At 43.9% G+C, this 21,178-nt stretch overlaps 1 long non-coding RNA gene across 2 annotated transcripts in view; it reads right to left on the reverse strand.

Annotated features, from left to right (window-relative positions):
- Positions 1-5,771: 5,771 nt before the first annotated feature.
- Positions 5,772-21,178, reverse strand: part of LOC111167551 (uncharacterized) — a 63,344-nt gene continuing 47,937 nt past the window's right edge. The window contains exons 4-6 of one of the 2 annotated variants that reach the window (XR_016395271.1): positions 19,097-19,200; positions 18,089-18,242; positions 5,772-17,913 (exon numbers count right to left, since the gene is read on the reverse strand). This is a non-coding gene — a long non-coding RNA (uncharacterized LOC111167551). Of the gene's footprint in view, positions 17,914-18,088; positions 19,201-21,178 lie in introns of both variants that reach the window. The other variant, XR_016395270.1, reaches the window with a different exon arrangement.

Genomic DNA, 21,178 nt, shown 5'->3' on the forward strand with positions numbered 1-21,178 from the left:
GCCCTGACAACATAGTTTGATCTCATTGCAGCCCTGTCTTTCCCCCTTACAGGAGTCAGTAAATCTCAACTCTTACTTAAGCCACAAGGAGTTGAATTCCCATCACTTGAAACCCAAAGAAATTAATATCCCTTCAGGAACATACCATATGATTGAAGGGTGACATATACAAATGAAAATTTACATAATAATTTTCAACAGTTTAAAAATAATCATACCTTCATTTATGAGTAAGTACTGGAAGAGGAAGACAGAACTGTTCTTTCCAAGGAAGGTCCAGGAGCTATGACATTTACCTTTATTCTAATTCTCACTTTATTCAACAGGATGCCAGTACTTGAAATGGCAGGACAACATCACTATGAAGCATATTTAAAGGCAGGAGGAACACAAGGATCTTATTTTATACACCAAGGTGTTTCCCATCATCCTCAAGGGAGGGGAGTCTGTTGGAAGTACAGTGGAGTCATAAAATTCTGAAAATACATATTGCTTTTAAAAATATTGTGTATCTTTCAAAGTCGATTAAAAAGCATATATATTTCATTGAAAGAAAGGTGGAGAGCAACAATGACAAATCACACAAGCAACAACATCTTCCTCTTCCAAAACACTGGGAATCACTACTTTACACAATAGGGGTGTTTCTGAGAATCTCTGTGACGCTCCTTGATTTGGGTCCTGTTTCACCACTGATTACCATGATTATTTCAGATCGACAGGCTGCTGCATTCAAACTGGCAATCAGCTGCGTGTCATCTCCCCACCAGCCCTTGCTGGGCCAGTAAGTGAAGCAAAAGCGAGTACTGACCAGGCATCGCTCCTCCAGCAAGTATGTTTCGTGACCCCAGCAGAATCCTAAGTTCGTAGTGGGCGTGATGAGTGTCGACAGGCTGGCAGAGCCCCACTTTGAGCATGTCTCATCAACGTCACCCAGAAAGCCTCCTGCCATGAGGGTGAAGCTGTGGGCTTCAATGTGAATCGGCAAGGTTCTTGGAGACAGGCTCCACCTCCAGCATCAGACCATAGAGTCTGACGGGGAGCTTTGGTCCTAAGGATGTCCTTGAACCTGAGAAAGCTGGACAGGATCTGAAGCGCCTGGAGGGTGGGTGAGAGTGTGATCATTGACAGTTGACAGGCTCAGAGACTGACATTTAGTGTCTGGCGAAATTATCTGTTGAATGAATCCCGCCAACTACACGCTACGACATCCTTTGTAGTGCAAAGGATCCTTTTACTAAAATGACATCACCTCCATGGGTCTGTAATTTTGGTAAATTCTGAATCCTGGGAATAACATACCTCAAACCTGAACTTTCCATGATGACCAAGTGCTTCCAGTACTGTGGTTTAGAAAACTGGAACTTCAGAACGTACACCAACAGCACCTGGGAATGCCAGCCAAAAACAGTCTGCCCAGAGGTGGGACTGGCAGAGACTTGAGAAATGAGGATGGTAACTACCATTTATTTGTTCTCGGTACGTGCTGTGTTAAGAATTGTATAAATATTAATTCTCACAATGACCTAACGTGGTAAATATTGTTATCCTCATTTTATAGATGAGGAAACTGAGGCTCAGAGCTGTCATCTACTGATAAATAGTGGAACTAGGATGTGATTGCTTGTTCAGCTCCAAAACGCACATTCCAAACACCTACTCCCAGGTAGCCAACACTGCTAATTGCCCTCCAACTGCCATTACCCACCTCTTTAATACTTGCAGAACCCCAATTGTATACTAATTTTATATGAGCCAGCACCCCTTCTCCCCATGATTCAAGTAAAGTATCATTGGTCTAAGCCAGCGCTGTCCAAGAGAAATGAACGTGAGCCACAAATGCAAGCCACATATGTAATTTTAAATTTTTTAGCAGGCACACTGAAAGAAGTAATATAATAGAAACAATTAGTTTTTATAATCTGTTTTAACTAGCCCAATATATTCAAAATATTATCTTTTCAATATGTAATCAATTTTTAATTATAAATGGAATCCTATAAAACTATAAGGTCAATAAAGAAATGAAAACAAAGCACATGGATAAGAGTGATGCGGTGAGGAGGGTGCTGCCTCAGGGTGATCAGCACAAACTTCGAGCAGACACAGAAGGAAGTGAGGAATGAGCCATGTGAATTCTGGGATAAACCTCCGAAGTCGAGGGAAAACCAAGTGCAAAGATCGAAGGTGGGACTTCTGGGGTGGTGGGAGTCTGAGGAGTATCAGGAAGGCTGCTGGCATCTGAAAGAAGTAAATGAAGGGAAAGCATAAGGGCTGAAGTAGGAGAGATGGGGTCTGAATGAGGTAGGGCCTTCCAGGCTGCTGTAGAGATGCTGGCTTTTATTATTATTTATTTATTTAGGCTGCACCAGGTCTTCGTTGCTGCATGCGGGATCTAGTTCCCCAACCAGGGATCGAACCCAGGCCCCCTGCATTGGGAGCGCCTAGTTTTACCCACTGGACCACCAGGGAAGTCCCAGGATGCTGGCTTTCAATCTGAGCAAGATGAGAAGCCACTCGAGGGTTCTGAGAAGATAAATGGTATGATGTGTGACACCTTTTAACACTCTCATTACTAAAGTGGGGCAGGACTGAGCAGGGCAGGGTACAATCAGAGACCAATTAGGAAGCTCTCTAGCTAGGCAATATCCCAGGTGAGAACTGATCATAGCTTGAACTGGGGTGATGAGAAGCTGTCAGAATCCAGATATAATTTGAAGATTGTTAGTGTTTGGGAGATATCAGAGAAAGAGTGGAGAAGCCCAAGATTTGTGGGTAGAAGAAGTGAAAGAATAGAGTTGCCATTTACTGAGATGGGACAACTAGAGGAAGGGCAGGTTTGGGGCGAAGAAGAAATCAAGAACTCACTTTTGATGCATTAAGTTTGAGGTGCCAGTCAGACATTCCATAATCAAGCTGGATTTGTGGATTTACAAGGTGGATCTATGAGTCTGGATCTTGGTGGAGAGGTCCAACGTGGAGGTCTAATGGGGGAGTCATTAGCACATGAATGATGTTCAAAGCCATGAGACAGGATGAGATCACCAAGAAAGACAACAAACAGAGAAGAAAGGTTTGAGGACTGGCCCCAGGGTATTTCAATATTTGAAGTCCAGAAAACCAGAAGAATCCCAAAGAGAGACTGAGAATCAATGTCAGCGCTACAGGAGCGGAACAGGAGAAGCCAAGAAAAAAGTGTTTCAGGGCAAAAGGGCTGATCAAGTACATCAAATGCTGCTTATGAGTGAAGAAAGGAAGATTATCCACTGGGTCTGTCAGCACATCAGGAAGCTTGATAAAAGTAGTTTCCGTGGAGTAAAGGGCAGGAAGTCTGATTGTGCTCAGCATCGGGAAAATGGAACTCAAAACCACAGTGAGATATCACCTCATACCTGTTAGAATGGCTATTATCAAAAAGAGAAGAAATAATAAATGTCGGCGAGGATGTGGATAAAAGGGGACCCTTGTGCACTGTTGGTTGGTATGTAAATTGGTGCAGCCACTATGAAAAACAGTATGGAGATTTCTCAAAAAATTAAAAAGGACACCATCATATGACCCAGCAATTCCACTCCTGGGTATTTATCCAAAGAAAACAATAACTCAAAAAGATACATGCACCAAGAACCTACTGTAGAGCACAGGGAACTCTACTCAGTGCTCTGTGGTGACCTAAATGAGAAGGAAATCCAAAAAAGAGGGGATATATGTATGCATATAGCTGATTCACTTTGCTGTACAGTATAAACTAACACAATATTGTAAAGCAACTATACTCCAATTTAAAAAATTGTTAATGACCAAAAAAAAAATCTAACGTAACTTAAAAAAAAACAAAAAGATACATGCACCGCCCCCCCCATGTTCATTGCAGCACTATTTACAACAGCCAAGACATGGAAGAAACCTAAGTGTCCATCAGTGCATGAATGGATTGTTTTTATATGTGGTATATATATACAATGCAATATTAGCCATAAAAAAGAAAATCTTGCCATTTGCAACAAAATGGATGGACCTTGAGAGTGCTATGCTAAGTGACGTAAGTCAGACAGAGAAAGACAAATAGCGGATGATCTCATTTATGTGTGGAACCTAAGAAAAAACAAAACAAGAAAAGCCCAGGCTCATAGACAGAACAGATTCGTGGCTGCCAGAGGCAGGGGTGAGGGGGTGAGTGAAATGGGTGAAGGGAATCAAAGAGTACAAACTTCCAGTTATAAAATAAATGTCATGGGGATATAATGTCCAGCATGGTGACTACAGTTAATAATACTGTATTGTACACTTGAAAATTGTTAGAGAGTAAATCTTAGAAGTTCTCATCACAAGAAAAATATTTGTAGCTATGTGTGATGATGGAGGTTAACGAGATTTATTGTGGTGATCATTTATCAATATATACAAATATCGAATCATGTTGTACACCTGATACTAATATGATATTAAATGTCAGTATAGCTCAGTATTTTTTAAAACCTGATTGGGGAAGATTCAAAAAGAAAATTGAAGGAATAGAAAGAGAGTTAGTGAGTCGGGGTAACCATTTGAAGGAGTTTTTCTATAAAAAAAAATAAGAGGACTTCCCTGGTGGCGCAGTGGTTAAGAATCCTCCTGCCAATGCAGGGGTTCGAGCCCTGGTCCGGGAAGATCCCACATGCCACGGAGCAACTACGCCCGTGCGCCACAACTACTGAAGTCTGCACGCCTAGAGCCCGTGCTCCGCAACAAGAGAAGCCACCGCAATGAGAAGCCCGCGCACCGCAGCCAAGAGTAGCCCCCACTCGCCGCAACTAGAGAAAGCCCGCGTGCAGCAATGAAGACCCAACGCAAGCAAAAATAAATAAATTAAATAAGTAAATCTATTTTTTAAAAAGTCAATTGAATTTAAAAAAAATAAGAGAAACAATTCTTTTAGGGTAGAGGTTTCGGGGCTTTTTAAAAATATATTTATTTATTTGCACTGGGTCTTAGTTGCGGCAGGTGGGCTCCTTAGTTGCAGCTCGACAGCTCCATAGTTGTGGCATGCAAACTGTTAGTTGCAGCATGCATGTGGGATCTAGTTCCCTGACCAGGGATCAAACCCGGGCCCCCCACACTGGGAGCGTGGTGTCTTATCCACTGCACCACCGGGGAAGTCCCTGTTTCAGGGCTTTTGTATGTGTTTTTTTGTGTGTGTATCATTCAGTAGAGTGGAAATATGACTTTGAAGAAAGGGAAGAGTGAAAAAGACACAAGTGAAATTTTTAGATAGACATGATGGGGGAGCACCAGTACACAACTTGGAAGAGTGAGATTTAGGCAGGAACACAAACAGCTCACCCATGATCTCTCGTTATGTAAACGGATAAATTGTGCTGTTTAAAACATTTTATTTGATTTTTCTATCTACAGACTGAACAACATCCTAGTAGAAACATTTCACTAAGAGACCCTAAAGGATTTTACCGAGTGACTTATATGATCAGTAAAGACATGGACTTGGAAAACCAATAGACCAACAGGCAAAGCAGAGATTCAGGATCTTCAGAACAATGAGAGTCTCATCTGCCCTGGGAAGCCACCAGATTGAAGCCCAAAACAAGAGGGTTTCAAATGCTTTAAGAATGTATAATTTAACTCTGTTACCAATTTGTCCTACCCTAATGACTCTCAATAAAAACAAAGGGCTGAACCTCTCCCAGCAAGTACATTCATCCTGTTCTGAGGTCATTCCCCTTGAGTAAGAAGCTCCCTTGGAAGTGGGTGTGTTTTTTGGCAGGAGGCAGCAGGAAAGAGTCCCTCATTCATTTCAGTAGAAGTCCCCTGACTCCAACTTAAATTCAGTGGGGTTTCCCGGAGGTGGGAAAGGGAAGTCAGTTTTAAGGATAGAGAAATGAAATAGCGTAAGGGATGGGGACTCGGCGTTTCCAATGCAGGGGACACGAGTTCGATCCCTGGCCGGGGAACTAAGATCCCACGTGCCGCAGCGAAAAAAAAAAAAAAGAAGAAATGGCATAGGGAAATTAAGAGCTCTGCATCCACATTTCCAACGTGGAGGGTGGGGTTTCCCCACACAGCCAAGCGATGCTCCATAACACCAACTGGGTGTCCTACAATTCAGCTCCATTCTGACACCATCTACCTGGAGAGAGCATCAGATTCCACAGGTAAAGGGTTCAGTCCTACAAAACTGCCCTCCACTTCAGATGCCAAGCACTAGCCCAGGTTGCTACCCGTGCTTCTGACTGACTGGTTACAAACTGGAGGTTCGAACGATCCCCTCTAACTCAGGTTGCCAATCCAAGTCCAAGTTGTTACCTATACTTCTGAACAACTCGCTATAAGTCAGAGGTTCCCATGACCCACTTTTTGGGTTCTATTACTTGGCTAGAGTAGCTCAGGAAACTCAGGAAACCTATTTACTCCCTAGATTACCTGTTTATTACAAAGGGTATTAAAGGATATGAATCAACAGGCAGATGAAGAGATACGTAGGACAAGGTCCTGAACAAAGGTGCTTCTGTCATTGTAGAGCTTAGATCCTAGCCTGGTAGTACTTGGAAGCATTCTGTTTCCCCAGTCTGGAAGTTTGCTGAACCCCCTTCTTTTGGGGGTTTTATGGAGGCTTCATTACATAGGCATGCCTGATGAACTTATTGACCCTTGGTGACTGATTCAACCTCTAGTCCCTCTCCCCTCCCCGGAAATCAGCCCCACCTTCTAGTCAAGGCACTTTGGAAGACAGTTTGGTCATTTCTTAGAAAACTAAACATACGCTTACCATACAATCCAGCAATTGCACTTTTAAATATTTACCCAAATGAACTAAAAACTTATCTCCATAAAAAAACCCACACTTATATGTTCATAGCAACTTTATTCATAATTGTCAAAGCTTGGAAGCAACCAAGATGCCCCTCAGTAGGTGAATGGATAAATAAACTGTGGTATATCCAGGCAATGGAATATTATTCAGCACTGAAAAGAAATGAGCCATTAAGCCATGAAAAGACAGAGAAGAAACTTCAAAGCATATGACTAAGTGAAAAAAGGCAACTGAAAATGCTACCTAACTATATGATGTTCAGGAAAAGGCAAACAAGGTAACAGGTCAGTGGTTGCCAGGGATTGGTGGAGGCTGAACAGGCAGAACACAGAGGAACCACACTACACGATACTGTAATGGTGGATACGTGTCATTATACATTTGTCACAACCTGTAGAATGTATACAACACCAAGAGCGAAGCCCAATGTAAACTATGGACTTCGGTTAATGATAAGGTGTCGATTGTAACACGCATACCACTGGGCAGCTGGGGAGTGGTGATAGTTGGGGAAGCTCTGAGTTGAGGGGCAGTGGGTATATGGGAAACTATGCATTCTGCTCAATTTTGCTGTGAATCTAACACTACTCTAAAAAATAAAATCTATTAAATTAAAAAAAAAAAAAAGAAAATTTCAGTTTGCTTCAGTTCAGGGAAGTTTTCTTTTATTGTTAGTATAATAGTTGCCTCTCTTTTTTCTCTTTCTGCCCCTACTATTCACAATTCAAGGTTTTAGAATCTACCTTCCAAGTTTCTTACCATTTGCTGTCTATCTCTTTTTCTCTTTGCCCTAATATATCAAGACATTTCTTACCTTTGATTTTCTGGGATGCTAATTCAGATCTCCACGGTGACTTTCCTCTCCTTCAATTAATCTACTGAATTGTATTTAGTTAGGAAATTACGATTTTCAGCTCTGGGATGTCTTTTTTGTGCTATATTTAAATCTCCTTCCATGCCTTTTTTTTTAATTCAAATTGTTTTGTCTCTTCCAAGAGCTCTGTTTATTTTGCCTCATCTTCCTCTCTCTAGCGCAAGGTCTTTAGAGAGCTCTTGCTTTTCTTCAGTGGCTCCTGGTTTCACACACCACGATGGCACCTGCCTCAAAGGCAGAGGACTCTGGCCTGTGTGGTCAAGGTCACAGAAACAGAGGCTTTCGGTCCATGTCCAGCTTCAAGGGCAGGAAAGACCCAATCCACCCATTTGGTCGCCTCTTGGCCTCTTCAGGTCCAGGGAGCCCAGGCCTGCTCACAGAGAACTCACATCAACCTTCCCCCAGAGAATCCCGTAGAACCCAAAGTCCCCTTGCACCCAGCTCTCCACTAAGCCCAGCAGTTGCTTGCCTCAGAGGAAGCGCAAAGAGGCTAGAGCGGGGGCAGAGGGGAGGGGAGCTATGTTCACTGGGGAGGCTTCCCAGGGTCCCAGCATGAACCCTTAGACAAACCATGACTTCAAATACAAGTCCAGGCAGGAGCAGTTTCAGGAAGTCCCCCAGCCGTCGGGTGGCACACACTATTCTCTCTTTGTTGTTGATGGTATTTTGTTGTATCATGTTAGCCTTTCAGGGCCCTTTTCTTATAGATAAGCCAGTAGGTTCACATCCAAGTACTGCACGCCACGAGGCACCCCTCAGATCATCCTGTCCAGTGGAGTCAGCAGGCTCTCCAAATCCATATCCCTCAACTCTACGCTGTGCGTTTAGATTTTATCTTCAAAGTATCTCTCGGATCCACCCACCTCTCCTCATCTCTGCCTCTATGATCTTAATGCAAAAGCCACCATCATCTCACCTCTGTCCTGGTCCCTACACTGGCCTGCTAAATAGTCCCCTACAATTATTCTTTCTTCTTGCAACCCATCCTGTGGCCCTGATTAAAACTCTGCTACAGGGCTTCCCTGGTGGCGCAGTGGTTGGGAGTCCGCCTGCCGATGCAGGGGACGCGGGTTTGTGCCCCGGTCCGGGAGGATCCCACATGCCGCGGAGCGGCTGGGCCCGTGAGCCATGGCCGCTGAGCCTGCGCGTCCGGAGCCTGTGCTCCTCAACGGGAGAGGCCACAACAGTGAGAGGCCCGCGTACCGCAAAAAACAAAAAAAACAAAAGCACTGCTACAGCACTGTCCCCTTGTTGAGCTGGCCTGGAGTGAGGAAGGCGATGCCTGCCTGACGCCCACCTGGTGACACACCCTCATTCCTTCCTCCAAGCCCAACTCCCAGGGTTCCCAATGGCCTTTTCCTTCAGAACCACAGCCTAGGTCTAAACAGATACAACCATGCTTTAGCAGTATTTTACAATAACCAGGATATTTCCATTTAGACAGTATTCTATACACTAGTTCTGTGATCTTTATAAGGAAAGAAATATGTCAGGATTATGTGGGACTTATTTTCTAACTACTTTTTGCAATTATTCAACCTTCTTATCATGAGCATATGTTTTATAATTTTTTTTTAATGTGCACTAAGACAAGGAAGTGTATTGCCAAGGCGCCCCTCTCACCTGTGCGTTAAACATTACCCCATCTCCTCGTCTTTGGTTTGTTCCAGAAATCACACCTCCCACATCCCCACCCCCCACCATCTCTGCTTGAGCCTCACTTTCCTGCAGAACCTTCCTAACAGCTCTGCGCACGCTAACCCTGCCCCCCAGTCCTATGCTCTCATGACGCAGTGCGTGTCTCTTTGCCGCAGACACTGATTTGGGTCCTGTTGCGTTGACATGATGAATATCTACCATCCCTACAGACAGTGAGTTACAAGAAGGCATTATACTCCCACCACCAGGCACAGAAGAGGTAACTGGTCAAGATGTGTTGAATACGTGAAATAAAGATGAAACGCACATCTGAATAGTTCTCTGCAGTTTGCAAAGTGCTTTGGTACAGAGTATAACATGTGACCTTCACAGCTTCACTTTGAAGATGACATCAGCACCCCTTTCTACAGAGGACAGAACGGTTTTCTTTGATTTAGTTCTGTTTTACTCCCCTGTGACTCCCCTGTGGTTTTTTTTAAATGCTATTTTATTATTCCCACTCTAATCTTTATTATTTCTGTTCTTAATCTTTTTTGAATTTGCTCAATTGCTCTTTTCCTCACTTCTTAAGTTGAAATTCAGCTCACTGACTTATTAAACATTTTTAGGGACATTTAAAGCCAAAAGTTGCCCTCCATATATTGCCTTAGTTACATCCCACAAACTGGGGTAATGTTTTTGGTATTATTCAGTTCAAAATATTTAAATTCCCCATTATGATATTTTCTTCGATCTAGGAATCATTTAGAAGTACCTGTTTAATTTTTAAAATACTTATATCACAAAAACTTTTTTGGATATCTTTTTAGTTGTTGCTCTCAAAATTTTGCTGTATTTTGGTCACACTTTTTATTACTGATTCTTTAGGTTTTTTTTTTTTAATTTTATTTTTATTTTTTGCGGTACGCGGGCCTCTCACTGCTGTGGCCTCTCCCGTTGCAGAGCACAGGCTCCGGACGCTCAGGCTCAGCGGCCATGGCTCACAGGCCTAGCCACTCCGCGGCATGTGGGATCTTCCCGGACCGGGGCACGAACCCACGTTCCCTGCATCGGCAGGCGGACTCTCAACCACTGCGCCACCAGGGAAGCCCCTCTCTGGGTTTTTTGAGATTTCTTTTATGGTCAAGTATATGACCAATTACTTTTAAATGTCGCATGAGTGCTTAAAGCCTGGAGTTTACTTAGGGTGACCCACTTGGGTAGAGGGCTCTGGGACTTACAGTTTACCTGATATTCCTCTTGAGAAACAGGTTTATAAAAGGGGTTTTTTTTTTCTTCCTTTTTAAAATTTATTTTATTGAAGTATAGTTGATTTACAATGTTATATTAATTTCTACTGTACAGCAAAGTGACTCAATTATACATATATATACAGTCTTATTCATATTCTTTTCCATTATGGTTTATTATAGGATATTGAATATATTTCCTGTGCTATACAGTAGGACCTTGTTGTTTATCCATTCTATGTATAACAGTTTGCATCTGCTAACCCCAAACTCCCAATCCATCCCTCCCCTAGCCCCTCTCCCCCCTTGGCAACCACAAGTCTCTTCTCTGTGTCTGTGAGTCTGTTTCGTAGATAAGTTCATGTGTCATATTTTAGATTCCACATATAAGTGATATCATATGGTATTTGTCTTTCTCTTTCTGACATACTTCACTTAGTATGATAATCTCTAGGTCCATCTATGTTGCTTTCGCTTCCTTTCTAATAACACTGTAATAAAATGGAATAAGTGTTTCTGCTGATACTAGTACCTTGTTTGAGTCATTTGTGCCATCCGCTGTGTTAATTAGCTGCTTTACAAACATAATCTTAGTTCACTCTTACCATACCCTTAGAGGGTATATTTTTATTAATGTACTCATTTTACAGACGAGCATACATGGCACATAGAGGTTAATCAACTTTCCCAAGTCAACTCCGTGACAGAGCTTGTTCTCATCTGGGCTTCTACGACTCCCATATCTGTGCTTTTAAGTACAGCCTGCCGGACCATTCAAGGGAGTGAGCTGCCAGGTCTGCTGGGGCTGGCGCTGTGCGAATTAGGTAATCCCCTCACCTCCAGCTAAATGAATCTGAGCCCTTTTAGGCTGTGGACAGCTCAGAAAAAAAGATAACACATGATTCCAGCAGGGTCTGTTTTCCCCTGTTTGGTTTTACAACAGCAAATTATCTTCTCCTAATCATTTTCAGTTGGGATTAAATCAAGTTTCAATTGTTCATTAAAATCAGAAGGGCTTCCCCGGTGGCGCAGTGGTTGAGAGTCCGCCTGCCGATGCAGGGGACGCGGGTTCGTGCCCCGGTCCGGGAAGATCCCACATGCCGCGGAGTGGCTGGGCCCGTGAGCCATGGCCGCTGAGCCTGCGCGTCCGGAGCCTGTGCTCCGCAGCGGGAGAGGCCACAACAGTGAGAGGCCGACGTACCACAAAAAAAAAAAATCAGAAGCAGTGTGGGTGTTGGGATGAGAGCAGCTGGAGTGGACCTCACTGTCCCAGGTGTGACTCCTTCACCTTCCAAGCGAGGGGGACCCTTCCCCATCTGGGCCACAAGAGCAGTAACACGCATCGTCTCTGTTTTAAAATTTATACAAGCCAGGGTTGCATATAATGAAATATAGATATAATAATACCATTAAGATAGAAACAGGAAGCAAAGGAAAAGAGAAAAATCAGTACACCAAAAACCTGAGTTAATATGCTCACTTCACGTGAGTTTTCAAATTCACTATGAGCTTTCTGGTAACTTTGGCAAAAAAAAAAAATTAAATAAATAAATAAATAAATAATTGCATACATACATACATGTATATGTATATATGGTGGGTTCTGTAATTTGAAATAAATGAAAAAAGAATGCATACCAGTTCAACAAGAGAGACTTTTTTTCTGATAGATGATCACTAAGATCCCTTCTGGCTATGGATTTTACTTTTATATTATTTTTTTACGTCTTTACTGGAGTATAATTGCTTTACAATGTTGCGTTAGTTTCTGCTATACAACAAAGTGAATCAGCTATATGTACACATAGATCGCCATATCCCCTCCCTCTTGAGCTTCCCTCCCACCCTCCCTATCCCACCCCTCTAGGTCATCACAAAGCACTGAGCTGAGCTCCCTGTGCTATGCCTGGCTGTGGATTTTATAAGTGCTCAAAACAAATGAAATTATCTCTTTGCATTTGGTTAGACTTGTTCAGATTGCTTATCTATTATTGACTATAAACATCACCTAACACAGATATTAAACTAACCCATGTAGAAATAATCAGCCTTACAAATATCTAAGAAGCTCAAAGCAAAGCAACTATGAACCAAGGCTATATAGTGAAGGGTGGTGGTCAAAATTACAGGCTCCGTAGTCAGAAAGATCTGGGATTGTTATGAATATTAAATACATCTAAAGAGTTACTGTAGAGCCTGGTATATAGTCAGTTCTCCATAACCTATTATTTTTACGTAATGGTGCACTTACCTTTCGCTTTGGACATGCTGTAATACAACCCAGTGATCCCACCATCTGTCTCATAATCCACAGACTGAGCATACTTTAAACCCAGACTGCCTGGCTGCAAGCCTTGGCTCTACCATCTACCAGCTGTTTGTCCTCAGGCAAATTCTTAACCTCTCTGGGCCTCAATCTGGGCCTCAATTTCCTTACATGTGAGATGGAGATAGGAATGATATCTACCTCACAGGATTGCTATGGTGATTAAATGAGGAAATATATGTAAAGTACTGAAGGCAACGCCTGGCACGCCATAAGAGCCATGTAGATATTAGCGACTATTATGGTTATTTCCCAACAAAAAATAACATACATATCCAAAACACTATATATTTTGGAAGATCTTTCCTAAGGGAAAAAGAGCCAGGAATTGAGATGGGAACTTGAATGATATTTATGTTTTCAGTGGGGTTCTCGGTGGGCCAGATAAGATGCCCACATTCCAAAAGCTAAGAGTTTGTGTTCTGAAGGTGAAACTATTCCCATGTGTGAATAATTCTTGAAATAACCTTGGAATCCCATGTGAACATACAGAACTTTTTTCTGTCATTAATTCACAGAGACAATGCGGTCATGTGGAAATCAACTATTTTTTTCCAAATAATTTACCTGCCACAATTTAATCTAGAAGCTGGCCAGCTAGATAGCACTCATGTGGTTAGTGGTTAATCAATGAGATTTAATTTGCCACCTTCCCTAGAGCGGACCCACCCTACCCTGGAGACCACTGGAATGCAATGCAACCGTCAATACGTTTTTTAATCTTTCTGCCTCTGTTTCTCCTTCTATATAACTGAAGAGCCACTTACATGATGAAATGAGATCACACAGGAGTAAGATTCCTCCCAGCACAGTGCCTGGCCCTGAGCAGACCCTTGAGGGCTAGGTTTCCATCTCTTCCTTTTCCTCACAGGACGTGGCCTCTGTGGGGAACTGAGTCTTGAGCTGGTCGACCACCCTTGACCCAGTGAGGGTCTGCGGTCAGGGCGAGAGCTTAGGGGGCCGCAGGGCTTGACTAAGCTCAGACCCCTACAGACGCCTGAGTGGAGCGGCAGCCTGTCGGGTGGGTTTGTGGGACCCGGGAGGGCCCACGTGGAAGGCGGCAACAAGGGGGAAGATGGTCTGAGCCCCTCCCGGGAGGGTCTGCATCGCAGGGTGGGTGCGTGGGCAGTGAGGTGGGTCTGAGGCAGCAGAGGCTCCTCAGGGAAGTTCCGAAACGTCTAGTGACAAAATCGCCCATCCCACGGCATCCTTACTGTTGTTTCTAATTAATTCCATGAATCCGTCAGGGTCGCTGAGGTCACTTTGAAAGGAAGCGTGGAGAAGTGGGCGGATTTCCTCTCTCACTGTTGGGTGACTGATAAAGCAATCTTGTCTTGTTTTCTGGCATGGGACTCTGTGAATATTTAAAGAAAGAATAGAGACTTTTCATACAACCCAAGGCCTCTGTTTTCAGACTCCGGAACTCCCGGGAGGACGGTACCTCCACAGCTCTTTCCCATCCAAGTGAGAAAACAAGAACGCTGCTGGACGCAAGCCTCCAGGTTCCATGGAGGCGCTGACTTCATTCGTGATTTTTAAAGCATGATCTGAAAACTCCTCCGAAAATGGAGCTAACGGCCCATGTGTTCACCTTGGTCACTGGACGAAAACAGAAAAGGAGCCTCTTTCATTGAAATGAAATACTTTGAGCCTTGGGTGCTTCGCAGTATGGGAGCCCTGCTGTGGTGGATCCTGCAGCAAGAGCTGTGGTAACTCAAGAGACCCAGGAAATCACCAAAGTCAGGAGGAAACTCCAGCGAAGACGAAGGTGAAGCGTGGCCCAAGTACATTAGCTCCAGGCTGGGGGGACTTTCAAAAGCTGAGCAGGGCTGAGGCAGCTTTGCCTGAGTTCCCAGAACTTTCCTTACCCTCCTGGTCGGGGTACACAGCATAATTTGTGGGTCTGGAAAAAGACACATGCTCACGTCACAGTGAGAATTCCATTCAGAGCTACAGTAACCTCGCGATTGCTAAAAACAGGGCTCAAATCAAGCGAACCTACTCCTGTTGAAACCGCTATCTTCCAGCTGAAATATTCGTTTTTTCATGGTCGGTTTCTAATTCGTCATTACTTCTTCTCGAATTTATCATTCAAAATCACTTAAATCAGAAGTTTGATTTTGACCAATCAACAACTTCTAAAGGAAGTACGGTCTTCATCCTTCCCTTATTTTCCAAAAGCGCCATCACACATCCAACGTATCATTCAAGCAACAAATATGTATGCACGCATCTAGCACATTTCCTAGGAGACCAAGCCAAGAACAGAGTCATGTAAACAAGACACTAGCACACGAAAAGTTCAATAACAAGGCTAAACAATGAACACTGCATGTACAATGAGAAATCTATGTTTAATTCGGAAATAGTACTAAGATAAAGCCTGATTTCAGTGCAGAGAATCAGCAATGATGCCTGGAGTGGGCCGGAAGTCTTGTGAGAGAGATGAATATTGATTTGGGCCTTTAAAAATAAGGAGAAGTTGGAAAATCAGAGAGGCTAGAAGAAGACATTCCAGAACAGAAAAATTATGTAAATAAAGGCAAGAAATCTGAGCAGCGTTGATAAAGTTTCGTAAAGGAAAGTTTTGTAGCCTGATACCAGAACCAACCCGGGACGGAATTAATAGGGAGAATGTATCCCTACCTCCCCTCCTCTGCTGTTTTGCTGCTGCCCCAGGTTCTGGCACATGGGGCCAGCTACATAATGTGCAGAACCCAATGCAAAATGAAAATGCACAGCCCAGTGGGGTGGGGAAGTGAACCTCCCCTTCCCTTGGGCCCATCTCCCCAACGCACAAAAAATGGGAGACCCCCAAGGGATTGCAACCTCTGTGTGGGACATGCTGGGTACCTGGACCAGGAGTGGGTGAGAGGCCACTGCCTTGCCCTGTCTCAGATGCCATGGGGCCTGCACTTGACTCTGATCCTCCTGCACCTACAAACAGGCCCCGCCAGGAGTAGGAAATGGCAGCGGAAATGGAGCATGGACCTCCACCACCAACGCCCCAGGGCAGAGGGCGGCAGGGATCCCAGGCAGAGGTGTGGGGAAGGGGGAGTGGGGCAGGACCCAGGCCCCAGGAGGCTGGGTGCAGGCAGCTAAAAGCCCAGAAGAAGAAATTGCAGGACAGTCAGGCAATTGTGAAGGGTCAAGTTATGCTTTGAATGACAACATAGGTGATGAGTTCTAGTTATTCCCCTCCACCCCAGAGACCACCAGGACAGTGACTCTCTCAGCCTGGCTGACCCCATCCTGTCACTCTTTAGAAAAACCATCTACCAGCTAAGAGGTGATGAACAAAATCAAATCCTTTCATTCAACATCAAGTGATTCAATGTGCAAAGCCCAAAACAACTTTAAACCTCAGGTCTTCCTGTTGCAGTTTATGTAACTTTAAGAATTTTCCCATTTTTGCACCCCTCCTTTTATTTAGTCTACCGGGAAAAATGGTCAACTATCATATTTGCAACGAAAAGTCCTTAAGAGAATGAGTATCAATCTTTTTGAGCTCCTTCTGTCATATCCTTCAATTATTGGTGCATTGCTTAATTTTTAGATCATTTCATACCTTCCAAAAGAAATTCTGTTAATTTTTACTCACCACACCTGAGAACATTCTGGGTGATTCTAGCTAAAGATTTGTCAATTTTGTTTATCTTTTCAATGAACCAGCTCTAAATACCATTTCATTGATATTTTCTTTTGTCTTTTTAGTCTCTATTTCTTTTATTTCCGCCTTAGTTTTTGTTATTTCCTTCCTTCTACTAACTCTGGACTTTGTTCTTCCTCTTCTAGTTCCTTGAGGTGTAAAGTTAGGTTGTTATTGAAGATTTGTCTTGTCTCCTGATGGAAGCACTTATTGTTATGAACTTCCCTCTTTCTTTTATTTTTTAAATTTATTTTATTGAAGTATAGTTGATTTACCACATTGTGTTAATTTCTGCTATACGGCAAAGTGATTCAGTTATACATACATATATATATATATATACATTCCTTTTCATATTCTTTTCAATTATAGTTTATCACAGGATATTGAATATAGTTCCCTGTGCTATACGGTAGGACCTTGTTGTTTATCCATCCTATACATAATGGTTTGCATTTGCTAATCCCCAAACTCCCAATCCAACCCTCTCCTTTCCCCCAACCCTCGGCAACCACAAGTCTGATGAACTTCCCTCTTAGAACTGCTTTTGCTGCATTCCATAAGAGAATTCTAGAATTTCACTCTTTGTTTCAGTTGTCCAGAGAGAACCAGAGGCCCAGTAGCTTCCTGAAAGTGGGACAGGGCTTAAACACAAACAGAAAAGTCTTGGTTCGTGGGTTTGGGGTCACCTGACACAATTCCAGGAGGAGCATCTGGAAACACACCTGAAGTTCCACAGAGGACGATCCCTCTGTGAAAGGCTCAGAGGGGTGAGGGTCCCAGGGGGACAACACAGAATGCCATTCACCCATGAAAACTACATCTCAGGTTTCCACAGCAGAAATAAAACATATGTGGCATGCTAATCTTGCCCTGTTTTGTTGCAAAGACCTCTGACTGACCTTAAAAATACATAAAATAGACATGTTGGCCATCAGATGCATTATATTCCCGAATGAACCAAATACTCTACTGTCAATTATCTGATACAATCAGGCTGTTAGTCCTTCAGGCTTACAACACAAAGTTTCTCTTAAGGTAATTTGAAATCATACAGTACTTTCTTTGGCTGATTTTTCCCCCAACTTTTTATTTTGAAAAATTTCAAACGTAGAGTAAGATGACAGAATGGTACAATGAATACCCATACCCCCTTCACCTAGATGCACCAACAATTAACACTTTGTCATATTTGCTTGATCAAGCAGTATTTAACCTTAAAGGCACATGGGATGACCCTTGAGAAGGGTGAAAAGAACCTCACACAGACCAGGACACTCTGATGTCATGCCAAAATGTGACCTCCCAGTTGTTAGGTGTGTTGAGATGTCTTTGGACCTCTCCTTGGCTGAGGCTTGACTGCTCATTCTGGATTAAGAAACAGGGGAGATTAATTGAGGAAAAGCGTGAACCGTGCTTATGCAAATGTATTTGAGAAAATGTCAATAAATTCAGTAAATATAAAGTTTATTTTCGCTTACTGGTATCCATATTTAAAGCAAAACACTTTTTCAGCATTTGTATATATCATACATTCACTCACCAAATATATATGAAGCTCCCACTCTAGCTGTGCCCAGCACTGTTCTGGACACAGGACATGGCAACGTGGTGAGCTCAGACCTCACGACCTTCACCATAGAGGGACTGGGACCAATGACGAGCTAGTACAGGAATGCCACGTCGGGATATGTGATCTGGAGGAAATGAAGCAATACTCGGGGTGAGGTTAGTGACTCCAACTCATTCCTTCAGGGTCACAGGCCCAGTGAGTGGAAAGAGTCAGCAACCCTGTTCCAGAAACAAACAGGAGGAACAGAGGTGGGGGCAGGAGGTGAGACCAGAAATCATCAGGGCCAGATGTGTAAGGCCTCATTGCGCCTGGCAAAGAGCTTGGATTTCATCATAAATTCAGAGGAAAATCAAAAGAGGTTTTTATGCAGAGAAAGGGCACAATCTGACTTAAGTTGCAAAGGTTCCTCTGGCCGTTGTGCATAAAAAGTGATTATAGGACGTGTATTAGCTTCTTCAGCCTGCCATAGTAAAGCACCACAAACTGGGCGGCTTAAAACGACAGAAACTTATTGTCTCACAGCTCTGGAGGCTAGAAGTCCAAAATCAAGGTGTTGAGGGAATTCCCTGGCAGTCCAGTGGTTAGGGCTCCGTGCTTCCACTGCAGGGGGCACAGGTTCAATCCCTGGTCAGGGAACTAAAATCCCACATGCTGTGTGGCCGGAAAAAGAAAAAAGATCAAAGGTCTCGCTCCCTCCAAAGTCTCTAGGGGAGGAGGATTCCTTGCCTTTTCCAGCTCCTGGTGTCCCCAGGCAGCCCTGGGCTTGTGGCAGCATCGCTCCACTCTCCACCTCCATCCTCACATGGCTGTCTTCCCTGTGTGTGTGTGTTTCCATGTCTCTTCTCCTTATAAGAACACCAGTCAGATTGGATTAGGGCTCACCCTAAAGATTTCACCTTCAATTAACTGCACCTGCAAAAACCCTATTTCTAAATAAGGTCACATTTAAAATTTCCAGGGGGTAGGACTTCAACATACCTTTTAGGGCGATGCAGTTCAACCCATGGCAGGGGCACAGTAAAAAGCAGGGGACTGTCCGGGGCTCCTGCAGTGTACAGGTAGGAGGAGAGCAGCTGCGATGCCTGGGGAATGAAGAGGGGAAAAAGAGGTAAGATACAAGTTACCTTTTGTAAGTCTACCCACAAGACTAGTGGAGTGTGAGGGCAAAGAGCAATCAGGAGTGCCTTCTAGAATTTTGGATTACACAACTAGGAAGACAGTGGGGCCATTTATGAGATGAAAAAGTTAAGAGAAGGATCAAGTTTGGAGAACAAATCAATAGCTGTATTTGAAGCATGTTCAACTTGAGAGGCCTTTTAGATGCGCCCATGGACCTGTCAAAGAAGCACTTGAATCTACTTGTCTGGATCTCAGGGGAGAAGTCAGGACTAGAGCCCACGAGCCACAACCACTGAGCCTGCGCTCTAGAGCCCACGAGCCACAACCACTGAGCCTGCACTCTAGAGCTCATGAGCCACAACTACTGAAGCCCGTGCACCTAGAGCCTGTGCTCCGCAACAAGAGCAGCCACCGTAATGAGAAGCCCGCGCATGACAACGAAGAGTAGCCTCCGCTCGCCGCAACTAGAGAAAGCCCGTGCACAGCAACGAAGACCCAATACAGCCAAAAATAAACAAACAAACAAACATTTTTCAAAAATCCAAAATAATCCTATAAGAAAGGATCCAGCTCTGTTTTTTGATGTTTGACTGCTGACAGCTCTTTTTTTTTTTTTTTTTTTTTTTTTTTGCGGTACACGGGCCTCTCACTGTTGTGGCCTCTCTCGTTGCAGAGCACAGGCTCTGGACGCACAGGCTCAGCAGCCATGGCTCATGGGCCCAGCCACTCCGCGGCATCTAGGGATCCTCCCAGACCGGGGCACGAACTCATGTCTCCTGCATCGATCGGTAGGCGGACTCTCAACAACTGCGCCATCAGGGAAGCCCAACTACTGGCAGCTTTTAAGCCTCATCCCTCCTGCTGCCCCTTCCACCCACATCGAATAAAAAAGCCCGAGTGCTCCCTCTTTTGGTCCAGAGGGAGAGTCAGACCACAGAAGCCTTCTTCCATGCCCAGAACCAAGCCTGTCTCTCTTCCTTTCTCTCTCAAGACATTTTTGGACCAGCTTGGGAAGCCTATTCCGCCCTCCCCAAAAGCCTCGTTATGTGGGTAATAAACTTTTCATACACCCTCCTGGTGCGAGTCTGGCACCATCGGTCTCAACGTCAAAATCCGGTTTTGGGTGGGAGGGAGTCCGTCTCGCTTGTTCAAAGTGGCTAAAACAAAACCCAGGAATCAATCACAAACTATTGTTTAGAGAAGAAAAGAAACATTTAGCCCTCCAATAGAAAAGATAGAAAGCAGCTGGGAACACTAATGAAACAGTGTCCAATAAAATAGCTGAATCCACAAGACGGGAACCCCACAAGCCTGGGACCACTCAGACCCCGACCCCCTTTGCAGAGGGAACGCAGAGCCGTGCCGGCAAAGCTCGGATTAAGAGCTGGCTGGTAGCTAGCCGTGTTCCAATTCTACAAATCAAAATCTAAATTTGAAAGAGAAATGTTAGTAAATTATAGAAATTTGCCTTACGTGTTTAGGGGCCAGAGGATGGGTGGGGAGGCCCAAGAGATGGAGACAGGGTTATGAAGCACAGAGTATGAGGTACAAAAATCACATCCTCCCACTTGTGGAATAAGACGAATGATTTTACTACCTGGAAAGCATCTGTCGCTGTGGTTTTAATAATGTTTTTTCTAAACCACTTACAGTTTTCAGGCTAAGCTTTCTCAGAATCAGTAATCTCTAAACATGTGTAATATCTTGATTCTACACCCTGCTTTTTGTACTCGTTTGGAGGAAATATGCACCAGATTACAGAAAGGTTCATCCAGGCCAGGGGTGGGGAGAGGGGGTCTGGTATAAAGGTCTCCACGGAGAACATGAGAAAACACAGCCCTTGTGCTGGTGCAAAAAAGGGGGGGAGGGGCAATCAAGGAACTTTGAGTTATGCTGTAGGAAGGATGAGAGAGCTGAGTTCCAGCCCTGCTTTTCCACAAC

This window comes from Delphinapterus leucas, chromosome 12 (genome assembly GCF_059928025.1).
Source record: "Delphinapterus leucas isolate spDelLeu-1000000601 "Yukka" chromosome 12, BTC_Dleu_Yukka2, whole genome shotgun sequence".
NCBI classification, from domain to species: Eukaryota; Metazoa; Chordata; class Mammalia; order Artiodactyla; family Monodontidae; genus Delphinapterus; species Delphinapterus leucas.